Raw genomic sequence first — 18,194 nt, 5'->3', positions numbered from 1 at the left:
GTAAAATTTCTGATGGACCCATCATTTGCTGAAGTCGCATAACACTTGGAACACTACCCGTAGCAGGGGTCATTGTTTGGACTCTTTTTTTTTTTTTTTTTTTTTTAAATTGCGCTTTAAACAGAAAGTATTGCGTCAATGCAACTGAACAACATTAATTAGGAACACAGTGCGTCAAAAAGCAAAATGACAGTTAAAGGCATTTCGTTATTGAACTCTTTGATGACATCATTCAGCTAAGTTCAGTTTAAATAGTATCTGTGCAATAATTTGCAATCAAGTCAACGATATCGCTGTACATGAAGTGTCCCCAGCTCCGCCTGCCAGAAGCGACAGAGGCAAGAAACCAAAACTCGATCGGTGAAAGGATGGAGAAAAAACCCGGTGAGAAACCAGGCTCAGTCGGGGAGACAGTTCTCCCCTTGTCAGACGAAACCAGTAGATCAGCTCCAGGCTGCAGGAATGTCAGACTGTGCAGAAGAATCATCTGTTTCCTGTGGTCTTGTCCAGGTGGTCTTTACAAGGGATTTGTATCTGCGGCTCATCTAGTTGTCACGGTCTCCGCTGTGTTTCTGGGCCATAGAGGTCCTTTCTAGGTGTTGATCCACCATCTTCTCTGGATACGGACTGGATCCGGGTGACTGAAGCGGATACAGACTGGATCTGGTGGCTACGGTGACCTCGGAATAAGGGATTTCTTTAAAAGACTTTTTTTTTCATATAAGATTTTATCCAACTTTTCAGATAGAGGCATGAGAAAGAGATTGCCTTGATTGGGCTTTTGGTTATTATAGGCACTCTCTGCGTTTGACCACTTCGTGTTTATTTAGCCGGATGGGAAGGCAGCGCTTTCTTGTACGTGACGGGATGCAAATTCTTGAAGGCTCTCTTTAGTGACGGGTCCAAACAAAGATCTCATCTGCTCCTCTAGCCCTATCGGCGACTCGTGCACTTCGAGCCTTCTTAGTGACGGCGCAAGTTGCTGACTGCTGACTGCGTTGGTGGTATAGTGGTGAGCATAGCTGCCTTCCAAGCAGTTGGAGAGAGCAGTGCGCATGTCCTTTGGCTCGGGCTGACGTCGAAGCAGAACTCCCTCTGTGACCTGTGCCTCCACCCAAAATTTTGGATGGAATAATTTCGGATGGACCCATCATTAGCTGAAGTCGCATAACACTTGCAACACTACCCGTAGCAGGGGTCATTGTTTGGACTCTTTTTTTTTTTTTTTTTTTTTTAATTGCGCTTTAAACAAAAAGTATTGTGTCAATGCAACTGAACAACATTTATTAGGAACACAGTGCGTCAATAAAGCTACTGACTTCCGCCTGCGTTGGTGGTATAGTGGTGAGCATAGCTGCCTTCCAAGCAGTTGACCCGGGTTCGATTCCCGGCCAACGCATGTCCTTTGGCTCGGGCTGACGTCGAAGCAGAACTCCTTCTGTGACCTGCGACTCCAACCAAACATTTTGGATGGATCATTCGGAAGACGAAAAGAACCAGCTCTCCCCGTCGGGGAATCGAACCCCGGTCTTCCGCGTGACAGGCGGAGATACTGTCCACTATACTAACGAGGAGCCGTGCATGCTGCCGTTTCTCCCCCAACTGACGGCACTGCACTGACATAACTAAACAATGCATGGCTTCTTCTGACGCAGACCCAGCCCTAGCACCGTAAAATTTCTGATGGACCCATCATTAGCTGAAGTCGCATAACACTTGGAACACTACCCGTAGCAGGGGTCATTGTTTGGACTCTTTTTTTTTTTTAAATTGCGCTTTAAACAAAAAGTATTGCGTCAATGCAACTGAACAACATTAATTAGGAACACAGTGCGTCAAAAAGCAAAATGACAGTTAAAGGCATTTCGTTATTGAACTCTTTGATGACATCATTCAGCTAAGTTCAGTTTAAATAGTATCTGTGCAATAATTTGCAATCAAGTCAACGATATCGCTGTACATGAAGTGTCCCCAGCTCCGCCTGCCAGAAGCGACAGAGGGAAGAAACCAAAACTCGATCGGTGAAAGGATGGAGAAAAAACCCGGTGAGAAACCAGGCTCAGTCGGGGAGACAGTTCTCCCCTTGTCAGACGAAACCAGTAGATCAGCTCCAGGCTGCAGGAATGTCAGACTGTGCAGAAGAATCATCTGTTTCCTGTGGTCTTGTCCAGGTGGTCTTTACAAGGGATTTGTATCTGCGGCTCATCTAGTTGTCACGGTCTCCGCTGTGTTTCTGGGCCATAGAGGTCCTTTCTAGGTGTTGATCCACCATCTTCTCTGGATACGGACTGGATCCGGGTGACTGAAGCGGATACAGACTGGATCTGGTGGCTACGGTGACCTCGGAATAAGGGATTTCTTTAAAAGACTTTTTTTTTCATATAAGATTTTATCCAACTTTTCAGATAGAGGCATGAGAAAGAGATTGCCTTGATTGGGCTTTTGGTTATTATAGGCACTCTCTGCGTTTGACCACTTCGTGTTTATTTAGCCGGATGGGAAGGCAGCGCTTTCTTGTACGTGACGGGATGCAAATTCTTGAAGGCTCTCTTTAGTGACGGGTCCAAACAAAGATCTCATCTGCTCCTCTAGCCCTATCGGCGACTCGTGCACTTCGAGCCTTCTTAGTGACGGCGCAAGTTGCTGACTGCTGACTGCGTTGGTGGTATAGTGGTGAGCATAGCTGCCTTCCAAGCAGTTGACCCGGATTCGATTCCCGGCCAACGCATATCCTTTGGCTCGGGCTGACGTCGAAGCAGAACTCCCTCTGTGACCTGTGCCTCCACCCAAAACTTTTGGATGGAATAATTTCGGATGGACCCATCATTAGCTGAAGTCGCATAACACTTGCAACACTACCGGTAGCAGGGGTCATTGTTTGGACTCTTTTTTTTTTTTTTTTTTTTTTTTAATTGCGCTTTAAACAAAAAGTATTGTGTCAATGCAACTGAACAACATTTATTAGGAACACAGTGCGTCAATAAAGCTACTGACTTCCGCCTGCGTTGGTGGTATAGTGGTGAGCATAGCTGCCTTCCAAGCAGTTGACCCGGGTTCGATTCCCGGCCAACGCATGTCCTTTGGCTCGGGCTGACGTCGAAGCAGAACTCCTTCTGTGACCTGCGACTCCAACCAAACATTTTGGATGGATCATTCGGAAGACGAAAAGAACCAGCTCTCCCCGTCGGGGAATCGAACCCCGGTCTTCCGCGTGACAGGCGGAGATACTGTCCACTATACTAACGAGGAGCCGTGCATGCTGCCGTTTCTCCCCCAACTGACGGCACTGCACTGACATAACTAAACAATGCATGGCTTCTTCTGACGCAGACCCAGCCCTAGCACCGTAAAATTTCTGATGGACCCATCATTTGCTGAAGTCGCATAACACTTGGAACACTACCCGTAGCAGGGGTCATTGTTTGGACTCTTTTTTTTTTTTTTTTTTTTTAAATTGCGCTTTAAACAGAAAGTATTGCGTCAATGCAACTGAACAACATTAATTAGGAACACAGTGCGTCAAAAAGCAAAATGACAGTTAAAGGCATTTCGTTATTGAACTCTTTGATGACATCATTCAGCTAAGTTCAGTTTAAATAGTATCTGTGCAATAATTTGCAATCAAGTCAACGATATCGCTGTACATGAAGTGTCCCCAGCTCCGCCTGCCAGAAGCGACAGAGGCAAGAAACCAAAACTCGATCGGTGAAAGGATGGAGAAAAAACCCGGTGAGAAACCAGGCTCAGTCGGGGAGACAGTTCTCCCCTTGTCAGACGAAACCAGTAGATCAGCTCCAGGCTGCAGGAATGTCAGACTGTGCAGAAGAATCATCTGTTTCCTGTGGTCTTGTCCAGGTGGTCTTTACAAGGGATTTGTATCTGCGGCTCATCTAGTTGTCACGGTCTCCGCTGTGTTTCTGGGCCATAGAGGTCCTTTCTAGGTGTTGATCCACCATCTTCTCTGGATACGGACTGGATCCGGGTGACTGAAGCGGATACAGACTGGATCTGGTGGCTACGGTGACCTCGGAATAAGGGATTTCTTTAAAAGACTTTTTTTTTCATATAAGATTTTATCCAACTTTTCAGATAGAGGCATGAGAAAGAGATTGCCTTGATTGGGCTTTTGGTTATTATAGGCACTCTCTGCGTTTGACCACTTCGTGTTTATTTAGCCGGATGGGAAGGCAGCGCTTTCTTGTACGTGACGGGATGCAAATTCTTGAAGGCTCTCTTTAGTGACGGGTCCAAACAAAGATCTCATCTGCTCCTCTAGCCCTATCGGCGACTCGTGCACTTCGAGCCTTCTTAGTGACGGCGCAAGTTGCTGACTGCTGACTGCGTTGGTGGTATAGTGGTGAGCATAGCTGCCTTCCAAGCAGTTGGAGAGAGCAGTGCGCATGTCCTTTGGCTCGGGCTGACGTCGAAGCAGAACTCCCTCTGTGACCTGTGCCTCCACCCAAAATTTTGGATGGAATAATTTCGGATGGACCCATCATTAGCTGAAGTCGCATAACACTTGCAACACTACCCGTAGCAGGGGTCATTGTTTGGACTCTTTTTTTTTTTTTTTTTTTTTTAATTGCGCTTTAAACAAAAAGTATTGTGTCAATGCAACTGAACAACATTTATTAGGAACACAGTGCGTCAATAAAGCTACTGACTTCCGCCTGCGTTGGTGGTATAGTGGTGAGCATAGCTGCCTTCCAAGCAGTTGACCCGGGTTCGATTCCCGGCCAACGCATGTCCTTTGGCTCGGGCTGACGTCGAAGCAGAACTCCTTCTGTGACCTGCGACTCCAACCAAACATTTTGGATGGATCATTCGGAAGACGAAAAGAACCAGCTCTCCCCGTCGGGGAATCGAACCCCGGTCTTCCGCGTGACAGGCGGAGATACTGTCCACTATACTAACGAGGAGCCGTGCATGCTGCCGTTTCTCCCCCAACTGACGGCACTGCACTGACATAACTAAACAATGCATGGCTTCTTCTGACGCAGACCCAGCCCTAGCACCGTAAAATTTCTGATGGACCCATCATTAGCTGAAGTCGCATAACACTTGGAACACTACCCGTAGCAGGGGTCATTGTTTGGACTCTTTTTTTTTTTTAATTGCGCTTTAAACAAAAAGTATTGCGTCAATGCAACTGAACAACATTAATTAGGAACACAGTGCGTCAAAAAGCAAAATGACAGTTAAAGGCATTTCGTTATTGAACTCTTTGATGACATCATTCAGCTAAGTTCAGTTTAAATAGTATCTGTGCAATAATTTGCAATCAAGTCAACGATATCGCTGTACATGAAGTGTCCCCAGCTCCGCCTGCCAGAAGCGACAGAGGGAAGAAACCAAAACTCGATCGGTGAAAGGATGGAGAAAAAACCCGGTGAGAAACCAGGCTCAGTCGGGGAGACAGTTCTCCCCTTGTCAGACGAAACCAGTAGATCAGCTCCAGGCTGCAGGAATGTCAGACTGTGCAGAAGAATCATCTGTTTCCTGTGGTCTTGTCCAGGTGGTCTTTACAAGGGATTTGTATCTGTGGCTCATCTAGTTGTCACGGTCTCCGCTGTGTTTCTGGGCCATAGAGGTCCTTTCTAGGTGTTGATCCACCATCTTCTCTGGATACGGACTGGATCCGGGTGACTGAAGCGGATACAGACTGGATCTGGTGGCTACGGTGACCTCGGAATAAGGGATTTCTTTAAAAGACTTTTTTTTTCATATAAGATTTTATCCAACTTTTCAGATAGAGGCATGAGAAAGAGATTGCCTTGATTGGGCTTTTGGTTATTGGTGGACCGAGAGGACTTTTTTGAGTTTTACTCCTCCCTTTTGGAGTGGGGGGGGGGGGGGGGGGGGTGCTGACTAAACACATGTGGGCAGGCATTGTCACCCTTGATGACCCTTGGCGAGCGTAGTAGTTTAACAGAGGCAGCGCACAGGCCCGAGGGTTTGGAGACACAGCTCGAGTTTCTCTTCATTGTCGCATAAATCTTTCGCCTTTTACTAAAGATTTCCGTGGAGGGGAACTTTTGCGAGTGACCTGTATTTTTGGGTGCTCTGCTCACAGCAGAGCTACATCGAAATGTCAAGAGCAGAATCAGTTTGACCGTCCGGCAGCATGCTGCGAGAGGGCTTGCCACTGGTCATCGTCTGAATAGGCACTCTCTGCGTTTGACCACTTCGTGTTTATTTAGCCGGATGGGAAGGCAGCGCTTTCTTGTACGTGACGGGATGCAAATTCTTGAAGGCTCTCTTTAGTGACGGGTCCAAACAAAGATCTCATCTGCTCCTCTAGCCCTATCGGCGACTCGTGCACTTCGAGCCTTCTTAGTGACGGCGCAAGTTGCTGACTGCTGACTGCGTTGGTGGTATAGTGGTGAGCATAGCTGCCTTCCAAGCAGTTGACCCGGATTCGATTCCCGGCCAACGCATATCCTTTGGCTCGGGCTGACGTCGAAGCAGAACTCCCTCTGTGACCTGTGCCTCCACCCAAAACTTTTGGATGGAATAATTTCGGATGGACCCATCATTAGCTGAAGTCGCATAACACTTGCAACACTACCGGTAGCAGGGGTCATTGTTTGGACTCTTTTTTTTTTTTTTTTTTTTTAATTGCGCTTTAAACAAAAAGTATTGTGTCAATGCAACTGAACAACATTTATTAGGAACACAGTGCGTCAATAAAGCTACTGACTTCCGCCTGCGTTGGTGGTATAGTGGTGAGCATAGCTGCCTTCCAAGCAGTTGACCCGGGTTCGATTCCCGGCCAACGCATGTCCTTTGGCTCGGGCTGACGTCGAAGCAGAACTCCTTCTGTGACCTGCGACTCCAACCAAACATTTTGGATGGATCATTCGGAAGACGAAAAGAACCAGCTCTCCCCGTCGGGGAATCGAAACCCGGTCTTCCGCGTGACAGGCGGAGATACTGTCCACTATACTAACGAGGAGCCGTGCATGCTGCCGTTTCTCCCCCAACTGACGGCACTGCACTGACATAACTAAACAATGCATGGCTTCTTCTGACGCAGTCCCAGCCCTAGCACCGTAAAATTTCTGATGGACCCATCATTAGCTGAAGTCGCATAACACTTGGAACACTACCCGTAGCAGGGGTCATTGTTTGGACTCTTTTTTTTTTTTTTTTTTTTTTTAAATTGCGCTTTAAACAAAAAGTATTGCGTCAATGCAACTGAACAACATTAATTAGGAACACAGTGCGTCAAAAAGCAAAATGACAGTTAAAGGCATTTCGTTATTGAACTCTTTGATGACATCATTCAGCTAAGTTCAGTTTAAATAGTATCTGTGCAATAATTTGCAATCAAGTCAACGATATCGCTGTACTTGAAGTGTCCCCAGCTCCGCCTGCCAGAAGCGACAGAGGCAAGAAACCAAAACTCGATCGGTGAAAGGATGGAGAAAAAACCCGGTGAGAAACCAGGCTCAGTCGGGGAGAAAGTTCTCCCCTTGTCAGACGAAACCAGTAGATCAGCTCCAGGCTGCAGGAATGTCAGACTGTGCAGAAGAATCATCTGTTTCCTGTGGTCTTGTCCAGGTGGTCTTTACAAGGGATTTGTATCTGCGGCTCATCTAGTTGTCACGGTCTCCGCTGTGTTTCTGGGCCATAGAGGTCCTTTCTAGGTGTTGATCCACCATCTTCTCTGGATACGGACTGGATCCGGGTGACTGAAGCGGATACAGACTGGATCTGGTGGCTACGGTGACCTCGGAATAAGGGATTTCTTTAAAAGACTTTTTTTTTCATATAAGATTTTATCCAACTTTTCAGATAGAGGCATGAGAAAGAGATTGCCTTGATTGGGCTTTTGGTTATTATAGGCACTCTCTGCGTTTGACCACTTCGTGTTTATTTAGCCGGATGGGAAGGCAGCGCTTTCTTGTACGTGACGGGATGCAAATTCTTGAAGGCTCTCTTTAGTGACGGGTCCAAACAAAGATCTCATCTGCTCCTCTAGCCCTATCGGCGACTCGTGCACTTCGAGCCTTCTTAGTGACGGCGCAAGTTGCTGACTGCTGACTGCGTTGGTGGTATAGTGGTGAGCATAGCTGCCTTCCAAGCAGTTGACCCGGATTCGATTCCCGGCCAACGCATATCCTTTGGCTCGGGCTGACGTCGAAGCAGAACTCCCTCTGTGACCTGTGCCTCCACCCAAAACTTTTGGATGGAATAATTTCGGATGGACCCATCATTAGCTGAAGTCGCATAACACTTGCAACACTACCGGTAGCAGGGGTCATTGTTTGGACTCTTTTTTTTTTTTTTTTTTTTTTTAATTGCGCTTTAAACAAAAAGTATTGTGTCAATGCAACTGAACAACATTTATTAGGAACACAGTGCGTCAATAAAGCTACTGACTTCCGCCTGCGTTGGTGGTATAGTGGTGAGCATAGCTGCCTTCCAAGCAGTTGACCCGGGTTCGATTCCCGGCCAACGCATGTCCTTTGGCTCGGGCTGACGTCGAAGCAGAACTCCTTCTGTGACCTGCGACTCCAACCAAACATTTTGGATGGATCATTCGGAAGACGAAAAGAACCAGCTCTCCCCGTCGGGGAATCGAACCCCGGTCTTCCGCGTGACAGGCGGAGATACTGTCCACTATACTAACGAGGAGCCGTGCATGCTGCCGTTTCTCCCCCAACTGACGGCACTGCACTGACATAACTAAACAATGCATGGCTTCTTCTGACGCAGTCCCAGCCCTAGCACCGTAAAATTTCTGATGGACCCATCATTAGCTGAAGTCGCATAACACTTGGAACACTACCCGTAGCAGGGGTCATTGTTTGGACTCTTTTTTTTTTTTTTTTTTTTTTTAAATTGCGCTTTAAACAAAAAGTATTGCGTCAATGCAACTGAACAACATTAATTAGGAACACAGTGCGTCAAAAAGCAAAATGACAGTTAAAGGCATTTCGTTATTGAACTCTTTGATGACATCATTCAGCTAAGTTCAGTTTAAATAGTATCTGTGCAATAATTTGCAATCAAGTCAACGATATCGCTGTACTTGAAGTGTCCCCAGCTCCGCCTGCCAGAAGCGACAGAGGCAAGAAACCAAAACTCGATCGGTGAAAGGATGGAGAAAAAACCCGGTGAGAAACCAGGCTCAGTCGGGGAGAAAGTTCTCCCCTTGTCAGACGAAACCAGTAGATCAGCTCCAGGCTGCAGGAATGTCAGACTGTGCAGAAGAATCATCTGTTTCCTGTGGTCTTGTCCAGGTGGTCTTTACAAGGGATTTGTATCTGCGGCTCATCTAGTTGTCACGGTCTCCGCTGTGTTTCTGGGCCATAGAGGTCCTTTCTAGGTGTTGATCCACCATCTTCTCTGGATACGGACTGGATCCGGGTGACTGAAGCGGATACAGACTGGATCTGGTGGCTACGGTGACCTCGGAATAAGGGATTTCTTTAAAAGACTTTTTTTTTCATATAAGATTTTATCCAACTTTTCAGATAGAGGCATGAGAAAGAGATTGCCTTGATTGGGCTTTTGGTTATTATAGGCACTCTCTGCGTTTGACCACTTCGTGTTTATTTAGCCGGATGGGAAGGCAGCGCTTTCTTGTACGTGACGGGATGCAAATTCTTGAAGGCTCTCTTTAGTGACGGGTCCAAACAAAGATCTCATCTGCTCCTCTAGCCCTATCGGCGACTCGTGCACTTCGAGCCTTCTTAGTGACGGCGCAAGTTGCTGACTGCTGACTGCGTTGGTGGTATAGTGGTGAGCATAGCTGCCTTCCAAGCAGTTGACCCGGATTCGATTCCCGGCCAACGCATATCCTTTGGCTCGGGCTGACGTCGAAGCAGAACTCCCTCTGTGACCTGTGCCTCCACCCAAAACTTTTGGATGGAATAATTTCGGATGGACCCATCATTAGCTGAAGTCGCATAACACTTGCAACACTACCGGTAGCAGGGGTCATTGTTTGGACTCTTTTTTTTTTTTTTTTTTTTTTTAATTGCGCTTTAAACAAAAAGTATTGTGTCAATGCAACTGAACAACATTTATTAGGAACACAGTGCGTCAATAAAGCTACTGACTTCCGCCTGCGTTGGTGGTATAGTGGTGAGCATAGCTGCCTTCCAAGCAGTTGACCCGGGTTCGATTCCCGGCCAACGCATGTCCTTTGGCTCGGGCTGACGTCGAAGCAGAACTCCTTCTGTGACCTGCGACTCCAACCAAACATTTTGGATGGATCATTCGGAAGACGAAAAGAACCAGCTCTCCCCGTCGGGGAATCGAACCCCGGTCTTCCGCGTGACAGGCGGAGATACTGTCCACTATACTAACGAGGAGCCGTGCATGCTGCCGTTTCTCCCCCAACTGACGGCACTGCACTGACATAACTAAACAATGCATGGCTTCTTCTGACGCAGACCCAGCCCTAGCACCGTAAAATTTCTGATGGACCCATCATTTGCTGAAGTCGCATAACAATTGGAACACTACCCGTAGCAGGGGTCATTGTTTGGACTCTTTTTTTTTTTTTTTTTTTTTAAATTGCGCTTTAAACAAAAAGTATTGCGTCAATGCAACTGAACAACATTAATTAGGAACACAGTGCGTCAAAAAGCAAAATGACAGTTAAAGGCATTTCGTTATTGAACTCTTTGATGACATCATTCAGCTAAGTTCAGTTTAAATAGTATCTGTGCAATAATTTGCAATCAAGTCAACGATATCGCTGTACATGAAGTGTCCCCAGCTCCGCCTGCCAGAAGCGACAGAGGCAAGAAACCAAAACTCGATCGGTGAAAGGATGGAGAAAAAACCCGGTGAGAAACCAGGCTCAGTCGGGGAGACAGTTCTCCCCTTGTCAGACGAAACCAGTAGATCAGCTCCAGGCTGCAGGAATGTCAGACTGTGCAGAAGAATCATCTGTTTCCTGTGGTCTTGTCCAGGTGGTCTTTACAAGGGATTTGTATCTGCGGCTCATCTAGTTGTCACGGTCTCCGCTGTGTTTCTGGGCCATAGAGGTCCTTTCTAGGTGTTGATCCACCATCTTCTCTGGATACGGACTGGATCCGGGTGACTGAAGCGGATACAGACTGGATCTGGTGGCTACGGTGACCTCGGAATAAGGGATTTCTTTAAAAGACTTTTTTTTTCATATAAGATTTTATCCAACTTTTCAGATAGAGGCATGAGAAAGAGATTGCCTTGATTGGGCTTTTGGTTATTATAGGCACTCTCTGCGTTTGACCACTTCGTGTTTATTTAGCCGGATGGGAAGGCAGCGCTTTCTTGTACGTGACGGGATGCAAATTCTTGAAGGCTCTCTTTAGTGACGGGTCCAAACAAAGATCTCATCTGCTCCTCTAGCCCTATCGGCGACTCGTGCACTTCGAGCCTTCTTAGTGACGGCGCAAGTTGCTGACTGCTGACTGCGTTGGTGGTATAGTGGTGAGCATAGCTGCCTTCCAAGCAGTTGACCCGGATTCGATTCCCGGCCAACGCATATCCTTTGGCTCGGGCTGACGTCGAAGCAGAACTCCCTCTGTGACCTGTGCCTCCACCCAAAACTTTTGGATGGAATAATTTCGGATGGACCCATCATTAGCTGAAGTCGCATAACACTTGCAACACTACCGGTAGCAGGGGTCATTGTTTGGACTCTTTTTTTTTTTTTTTTTTTTTTTAATTGCGCTTTAAACAAAAAGTATTGTGTCAATGCAACTGAACAACATTTATTAGGAACACAGTGCGTCAATAAAGCTACTGACTTCCGCCTGCGTTGGTGGTATAGTGGTGAGCATAGCTGCCTTCCAAGCAGTTGACCCGGGTTCGATTCCCGGCCAACGCATGTCCTTTGGCTCGGGCTGACGTCGAAGCAGAACTCCTTCTGTGACCTGCGACTCCAACCAAACATTTTGGATGGATCATTCGGAAGACGAAAAGAACCAGCTCTCCCCGTCGGGGAATCGAACCCCGGTCTTCCGCGTGACAGGCGGAGATACTGTCCACTATACTAACGAGGAGCCGTGCATGCTGCCGTTTCTCCCCCAACTGACGGCACTGCACTGACATAACTAAACAATGCATGGCTTCTTCTGACGCAGTCCCAGCCCTAGCACCGTAAAATTTCTGATGGACCCATCATTAGCTGAAGTCGCATAACACTTGGAACACTACCCGTAGCAGGGGTCATTGTTTGGACTCTTTTTTTTTTTTTTTTTTTTTTTAAATTGCGCTTTAAACAAAAAGTATTGCGTCAATGCAACTGAACAACATTAATTAGGAACACAGTGCGTCAAAAAGCAAAATGACAGTTAAAGGCATTTCGTTATTGAACTCTTTGATGACATCATTCAGCTAAGTTCAGTTTAAATAGTATCTGTGCAATAATTTGCAATCAAGTCAACGATATCGCTGTACTTGAAGTGTCCCCAGCTCCGCCTGCCAGAAGCGACAGAGGCAAGAAACCAAAACTCGATCGGTGAAAGGATGGAGAAAAAACCCGGTGAGAAACCAGGCTCAGTCGGGGAGAAAGTTCTCCCCTTGTCAGACGAAACCAGTAGATCAGCTCCAGGCTGCAGGAATGTCAGACTGTGCAGAAGAATCATCTGTTTCCTGTGGTCTTGTCCAGGTGGTCTTTACAAGGGATTTGTATCTGCGGCTCATCTAGTTGTCACGGTCTCCGCTGTGTTTCTGGGCCATAGAGGTCCTTTCTAGGTGTTGATCCACCATCTTCTCTGGATACGGACTGGATCCGGGTGACTGAAGCGGATACAGACTGGATCTGGTGGCTACGGTGACCTCGGAATAAGGGATTTCTTTAAAAGACTTTTTTTTTCATATAAGATTTTATCCAACTTTTCAGATAGAGGCATGAGAAAGAGATTGCCTTGATTGGGCTTTTGGTTATTATAGGCACTCTCTGCGTTTGACCACTTCGTGTTTATTTAGCCGGATGGGAAGGCAGCGCTTTCTTGTACGTGACGGGATGCAAATTCTTGAAGGCTCTCTTTAGTGACGGGTCCAAACAAAGATCTCATCTGCTCCTCTAGCCCTATCGGCGACTCGTGCACTTCGAGCCTTCTTAGTGACGGCGCAAGTTGCTGACTGCTGACTGCGTTGGTGGTATAGTGGTGAGCATAGCTGCCTTCCAAGCAGTTGACCCGGATTCGATTCCCGGCCAACGCATATCCTTTGGCTCGGGCTGACGTCGAAGCAGAACTCCCTCTGTGACCTGTGCCTCCACCCAAAACTTTTGGATGGAATAATTTCGGATGGACCCATCATTAGCTGAAGTCGCATAACACTTGCAACACTACCGGTAGCAGGGGTCATTGTTTGGACTCTTTTTTTTTTTTTTTTTTTTTTTAATTGCGCTTTAAACAAAAAGTATTGTGTCAATGCAACTGAACAACATTTATTAGGAACACAGTGCGTCAATAAAGCTACTGACTTCCGCCTGCGTTGGTGGTATAGTGGTGAGCATAGCTGCCTTCCAAGCAGTTGACCCGGGTTCGATTCCCGGCCAACGCATGTCCTTTGGCTCGGGCTGACGTCGAAGCAGAACTCCTTCTGTGACCTGCGACTCCAACCAAACATTTTGGATGGATCATTCGGAAGACGAAAAGAACCAGCTCTCCCCGTCGGGGAATCGAACCCCGGTCTTCCGCGTGACAGGCGGAGATACTGTCCACTATACTAACGAGGAGCCGTGCATGCTGCCGTTTCTCCCCCAACTGACGGCACTGCACTGACATAACTAAACAATGCATGGCTTCTTCTGACGCAGACCCAGCCCTAGCACCGTAAAATTTCTGATGGACCCATCATTTGCTGAAGTCGCATAACAATTGGAACACTACCCGTAGCAGGGGTCATTGTTTGGACTCTTTTTTTTTTTTTTTTTTTTTAAATTGCGCTTTAAACAAAAAGTATTGCGTCAATGCAACTGAACAACATTAATTAGGAACACAGTGCGTCAAAAAGCAAAATGACAGTTAAAGGCATTTCGTTATTGAACTCTTTGATGACATCATTCAGCTAAGTTCAGTTTAAATAGTATCTGTGCAATAATTTGCAATCAAGTCAACGATATCGCTGTACATGAAGTGTCCCCAGCTCCGCCTGCCAGAAGCGACAGAGGCAAGAAACCAAAACTCGATCGGTGAAAGGATGGAGAAAAAACCCGGTGAGAAACCAGGCTCAGTCGGGGAGACAGTTCTCCCCTTGTCAGACGAAACCAGTAGATCAGCTCCAGGCTGCAGGAATGTCAGACTGTGCAGAAGAATCATCTGTTTCCTGTGGTCTTGTCCAGGTGGTCTTTACAAGGGATTTGTATCTGCGGCTCATCTAGTTGTCACGGTCTCCGCTGTGTTTCTGGGCCATAGAGGTCCTTTCTAGGTGTTGATCCACCATCTTCTCTGGATACGGACTGGATCCGGGTGACTGAAGCGGATACAGACTGGATCTGGTGGCTACGGTGACCTCGGAATAAGGGATTTCTTTAAAAGACTTTTTTTTTCATATAAGATTTTATCCAACTTTTCAGATAGAGGCATGAGAAAGAGATTGCCTTGATTGGGCTTTTGGTTATTATAGGCACTCTCTGCGTTTGACCACTTCGTGTTTATTTAGCCGGATGGGAAGGCAGCGCTTTCTTGTACGTGACGGGATGCAAATTCTTGAAGGCTCTCTTTAGTGACGGGTCCAAACAAAGATCTCATCTGCTCCTCTAGCCCTATCGGCGACTCGTGCACTTCGAGCCTTCTTAGTGACGGCGCAAGTTGCTGACTGCTGACTGCGTTGGTGGTATAGTGGTGAGCATAGCTGCCTTCCAAGCAGTTGGAGAGAGCAGTGCGCATGTCCTTTGGCTCGGGCTGACGTCGAAGCAGAACTCCCTCTGTGACCTGTGCCTCCACCCAAAATTTTGGATGGAATAATTTCGGATGGACCCATCATTAGCTGAAGTCGCATAACACTTGCAACACTACCCGTAGCAGGGGTCATTGTTTGGACTCTTTTTTTTTTTTTTTTTTTTTTAATTGCGCTTTAAACAAAAAGTATTGTGTCAATGCAACTGAACAACATTTATTAGGAACACAGTGCGTCAATAAAGCTACTGACTTCCGCCTGCGTTGGTGGTATAGTGGTGAGCATAGCTGCCTTCCAAGCAGTTGACCCGGGTTCGATTCCCGGCCAACGCATGTCCTTTGGCTCGGGCTGACGTCGAAGCAGAACTCCTTCTGTGACCTGCGACTCCAACCAAACATTTTGGATGGATCATTCGGAAGACGAAAAGAACCAGCTCTCCCCGTCGGGGAATCGAACCCCGGTCTTCCGCGTGACAGGCGGAGATACTGTCCACTATACTAACGAGGAGCCGTGCATGCTGCCGTTTCTCCCCCAACTGACGGCACTGCACTGACATAACTAAACAATGCATGGCTTCTTCTGACGCAGACCCAGCCCTAGCACCGTAAAATTTCTGATGGACCCATCATTAGCTGAAGTCGCATAACACTTGGAACACTACCCGTAGCAGGGGTCATTGTTTGGACTCTTTTTTTTTTTAAATTGCGCTTTAAACAAAAAGTATTGCGTCAATGCAACTGAACAACATTAATTAGGAACACAGTGCGTCAAAAAGCAAAATGACAGTTAAAGGCATTTCGTTATTGAACTCTTTGATGACATCATTCAGCTAAGTTCAGTTTAAATAGTATCTGTGCAATAATTTGCAATCAAGTCAACGATATCGCTGTACATGAAGTGTCCCCAGCTCCGCCTGCCAGAAGCGACAGAGGGAAGAAACCAAAACTCGATCGGTGAAAGGATGGAGAAAAAACCCGGTGAGAAACCAGGCTCAGTCGGGGAGACAGTTCTCCCCTTGTCAGACGAAACCAGTAGATCAGCTCCAGGCTGCAGGAATGTCAGACTGTGCAGAAGAATCATCTGTTTCCTGTGGTCTTGTCCAGGTGGTCTTTACAAGGGATTTGTATCTGCGGCTCATCTAGTTGTCACGGTCTCCGCTGTGTTTCTGGGCCATAGAGGTCCTTTCTAGGTGTTGATCCACCATCTTCTCTGGATACGGACTGGATCCGGGTGACTGAAGCGGATACAGACTGGATCTGGTGGCTACGGTGACCTCGGAATAAGGGATTTCTTTAAAAGACTTTTTTTTTCATATAAGATTTTATCCAACTTTTCAGATAGAGGCATGAGAAAGAGATTGCCTTGATTGGGCTTTTGGTTATTATAGGCACTCTCTGCGTTTGACCACTTCGTGTTTATTTAGCCGGATGGGAAGGCAGCGCTTTCTTGTACGTGACGGGATGCAAATTCTTGAAGGCTCTCTTTAGTGACGGGTCCAAACAAAGATCTCATCTGCTCCTCTAGCCCTATCGGCGACTCGTGCACTTCGAGCCTTCTTAGTGACGGCGCAAGTTGCTGACTGCTGACTGCGTTGGTGGTATAGTGGTGAGCATAGCTGCCTTCCAAGCAGTTGACCCGGATTCGATTCCCGGCCAACGCATATCCTTTGGCTCGGGCTGACGTCGAAGCAGAACTCCCTCTGTGACCTGTGCCTCCACCCAAAACTTTTGGATGGAATAATTTCGGATGGACCCATCATTAGCTGAAGTCGCATAACACTTGCAACACTACCGGTAGCAGGGGTCATTGTTTGGACTCTTTTTTTTTTTTTTTTTTTTTTTTAATTGCGCTTTAAACAAAAAGTATTGTGTCAATGCAACTGAACAACATTTATTAGGAACACAGTGCGTCAATAAAGCTACTGACTTCCGCCTGCGTTGGTGGTATAGTGGTGAGCATAGCTGCCTTCCAAGCAGTTGACCCGGGTTCGATTCCCGGCCAACGCATGTCCTTTGGCTCGGGCTGACGTCGAAGCAGAACTCCTTCTGTGACCTGCGACTCCAACCAAACATTTTGGATGGATCATTCGGAAGACGAAAAGAACCAGCTCTCCCCGTCGGGGAATCGAACCCCGGTCTTCCGCGTGACAGGCGGAGATACTGTCCACTATACTAACGAGGAGCCGTGCATGCTGCCGTTTCTCCCCCAACTGACGGCACTGCACTGACATAACTAAACAATGCATGGCTTCTTCTGACGCAGACCCAGCCCTAGCACCGTAAAATTTCTGATGGACCCATCATTTGCTGAAGTCGCATAACACTTGGAACACTACCCGTAGCAGGGGTCATTGTTTGGACTCTTTTTTTTTTTTTTTTTTTTTTAAATTGCGCTTTAAACAGAAAGTATTGCGTCAATGCAACTGAACAACATTAATTAGGAACACAGTGCGTCAAAAAGCAAAATGACAGTTAAAGGCATTTCGTTATTGAACTCTTTGATGACATCATTCAGCTAAGTTCAGTTTAAATAGTATCTGTGCAATAATTTGCAATCAAGTCAACGATATCGCTGTACATGAAGTGTCCCCAGCTCCGCCTGCCAGAAGCGACAGAGGCAAGAAACCAAAACTCGATCGGTGAAAGGATGGAGAAAAAACCCGGTGAGAAACCAGGCTCAGTCGGGGAGACAGTTCTCCCCTTGTCAGACGAAACCAGTAGATCAGCTCCAGGCTGCAGGAATGTCAGACTGTGCAGAAGAATCATCTGTTTCCTGTGGTCTTGTCCAGGTGGTCTTTACAAGGGATTTGTATCTGCGGCTCATCTAGTTGTCACGGTCTCCGCTGTGTTTCTGGGCCATAGAGGTCCTTTCTAGGTGTTGATCCACCATCTTCTCTGGATACGGACTGGATCCGGGTGACTGAAGCGGATACAGACTGGATCTGGTGGCTACGGTGACCTCGGAATAAGGGATTTCTTTAAAAGACTTTTTTTTTCATATAAGATTTTATCCAACTTTTCAGATAGAGGCATGAGAAAGAGATTGCCTTGATTGGGCTTTTGGTTATTATAGGCACTCTCTGCGTTTGACCACTTCGTGTTTATTTAGCCGGATGGGAAGGCAGCGCTTTCTTGTACGTGACGGGATGCAAATTCTTGAAGGCTCTCTTTAGTGACGGGTCCAAACAAAGATCTCATCTGCTCCTCTAGCCCTATCGGCGACTCGTGCACTTCGAGCCTTCTTAGTGACGGCGCAAGTTGCTGACTGCTGACTGCGTTGGTGGTATAGTGGTGAGCATAGCTGCCTTCCAAGCAGTTGGAGAGAGCAGTGCGCATGTC

At 46.9% G+C, this 18,194-nt stretch overlaps 11 non-coding genes across 11 annotated transcripts; all 11 read left to right on the top strand.

Annotated features, from left to right (window-relative positions):
- Nucleotides 1-1,327: 1,327 nt before the first annotated feature.
- trnag-ucc (transfer RNA glycine (anticodon UCC)) lies at nt 1,328-1,399 on the top strand. The gene has a single exon. It is a non-coding gene; the product is annotated as a tRNA-Gly (tRNA).
- Nucleotides 1,400-3,002: 1,603 nt separating this feature from the next.
- Nucleotides 3,003-3,074, top strand: trnag-ucc (transfer RNA glycine (anticodon UCC)). The gene has a single exon. It is a non-coding gene; the product is annotated as a tRNA-Gly (tRNA).
- A 1,598-nt stretch (nt 3,075-4,672) lies between these two features.
- Nucleotides 4,673-4,744, top strand: trnag-ucc (transfer RNA glycine (anticodon UCC)). The gene has a single exon. It is a non-coding gene; the product is annotated as a tRNA-Gly (tRNA).
- A 1,221-nt stretch (nt 4,745-5,965) lies between these two features.
- LOC127980468 (U5 spliceosomal RNA) lies at nt 5,966-6,080 on the top strand. The gene has a single exon (XR_008159492.1). It is a non-coding gene; the product is annotated as a U5 spliceosomal RNA (small nuclear RNA).
- Nucleotides 6,081-6,708: 628 nt separating this feature from the next.
- Nucleotides 6,709-6,780, top strand: trnag-ucc (transfer RNA glycine (anticodon UCC)). Its single transcript has one exon. It is a non-coding gene; the product is annotated as a tRNA-Gly (tRNA).
- Nucleotides 6,781-8,393: 1,613 nt separating this feature from the next.
- trnag-ucc (transfer RNA glycine (anticodon UCC)) lies at nt 8,394-8,465 on the top strand. Its single transcript has one exon. It is a non-coding gene; the product is annotated as a tRNA-Gly (tRNA).
- A 1,613-nt stretch (nt 8,466-10,078) lies between these two features.
- On the top strand, nt 10,079-10,150 carry trnag-ucc (transfer RNA glycine (anticodon UCC)). The gene has a single exon. It is a non-coding gene; the product is annotated as a tRNA-Gly (tRNA).
- Nucleotides 10,151-11,761: 1,611 nt separating this feature from the next.
- trnag-ucc (transfer RNA glycine (anticodon UCC)) lies at nt 11,762-11,833 on the top strand. The gene has a single exon. It is a non-coding gene; the product is annotated as a tRNA-Gly (tRNA).
- A 1,613-nt stretch (nt 11,834-13,446) lies between these two features.
- trnag-ucc (transfer RNA glycine (anticodon UCC)) lies at nt 13,447-13,518 on the top strand. The gene has a single exon. It is a non-coding gene; the product is annotated as a tRNA-Gly (tRNA).
- A 1,598-nt stretch (nt 13,519-15,116) lies between these two features.
- On the top strand, nt 15,117-15,188 carry trnag-ucc (transfer RNA glycine (anticodon UCC)). The gene has a single exon. It is a non-coding gene; the product is annotated as a tRNA-Gly (tRNA).
- A 1,602-nt stretch (nt 15,189-16,790) lies between these two features.
- trnag-ucc (transfer RNA glycine (anticodon UCC)) lies at nt 16,791-16,862 on the top strand. The gene has a single exon. It is a non-coding gene; the product is annotated as a tRNA-Gly (tRNA).
- Nucleotides 16,863-18,194: the final 1,332 nt, after the last annotated feature.

This window comes from Carassius gibelio, chromosome B19 (genome assembly GCF_023724105.1).
Source record: "Carassius gibelio isolate Cgi1373 ecotype wild population from Czech Republic chromosome B19, carGib1.2-hapl.c, whole genome shotgun sequence".
NCBI classification, from domain to species: domain Eukaryota; kingdom Metazoa; phylum Chordata; class Actinopteri; order Cypriniformes; family Cyprinidae; genus Carassius; species Carassius gibelio.
Note: the sequence above shows the minus strand (reverse complement) of the source record. Positions and strands in the feature narration are given on the sequence as shown.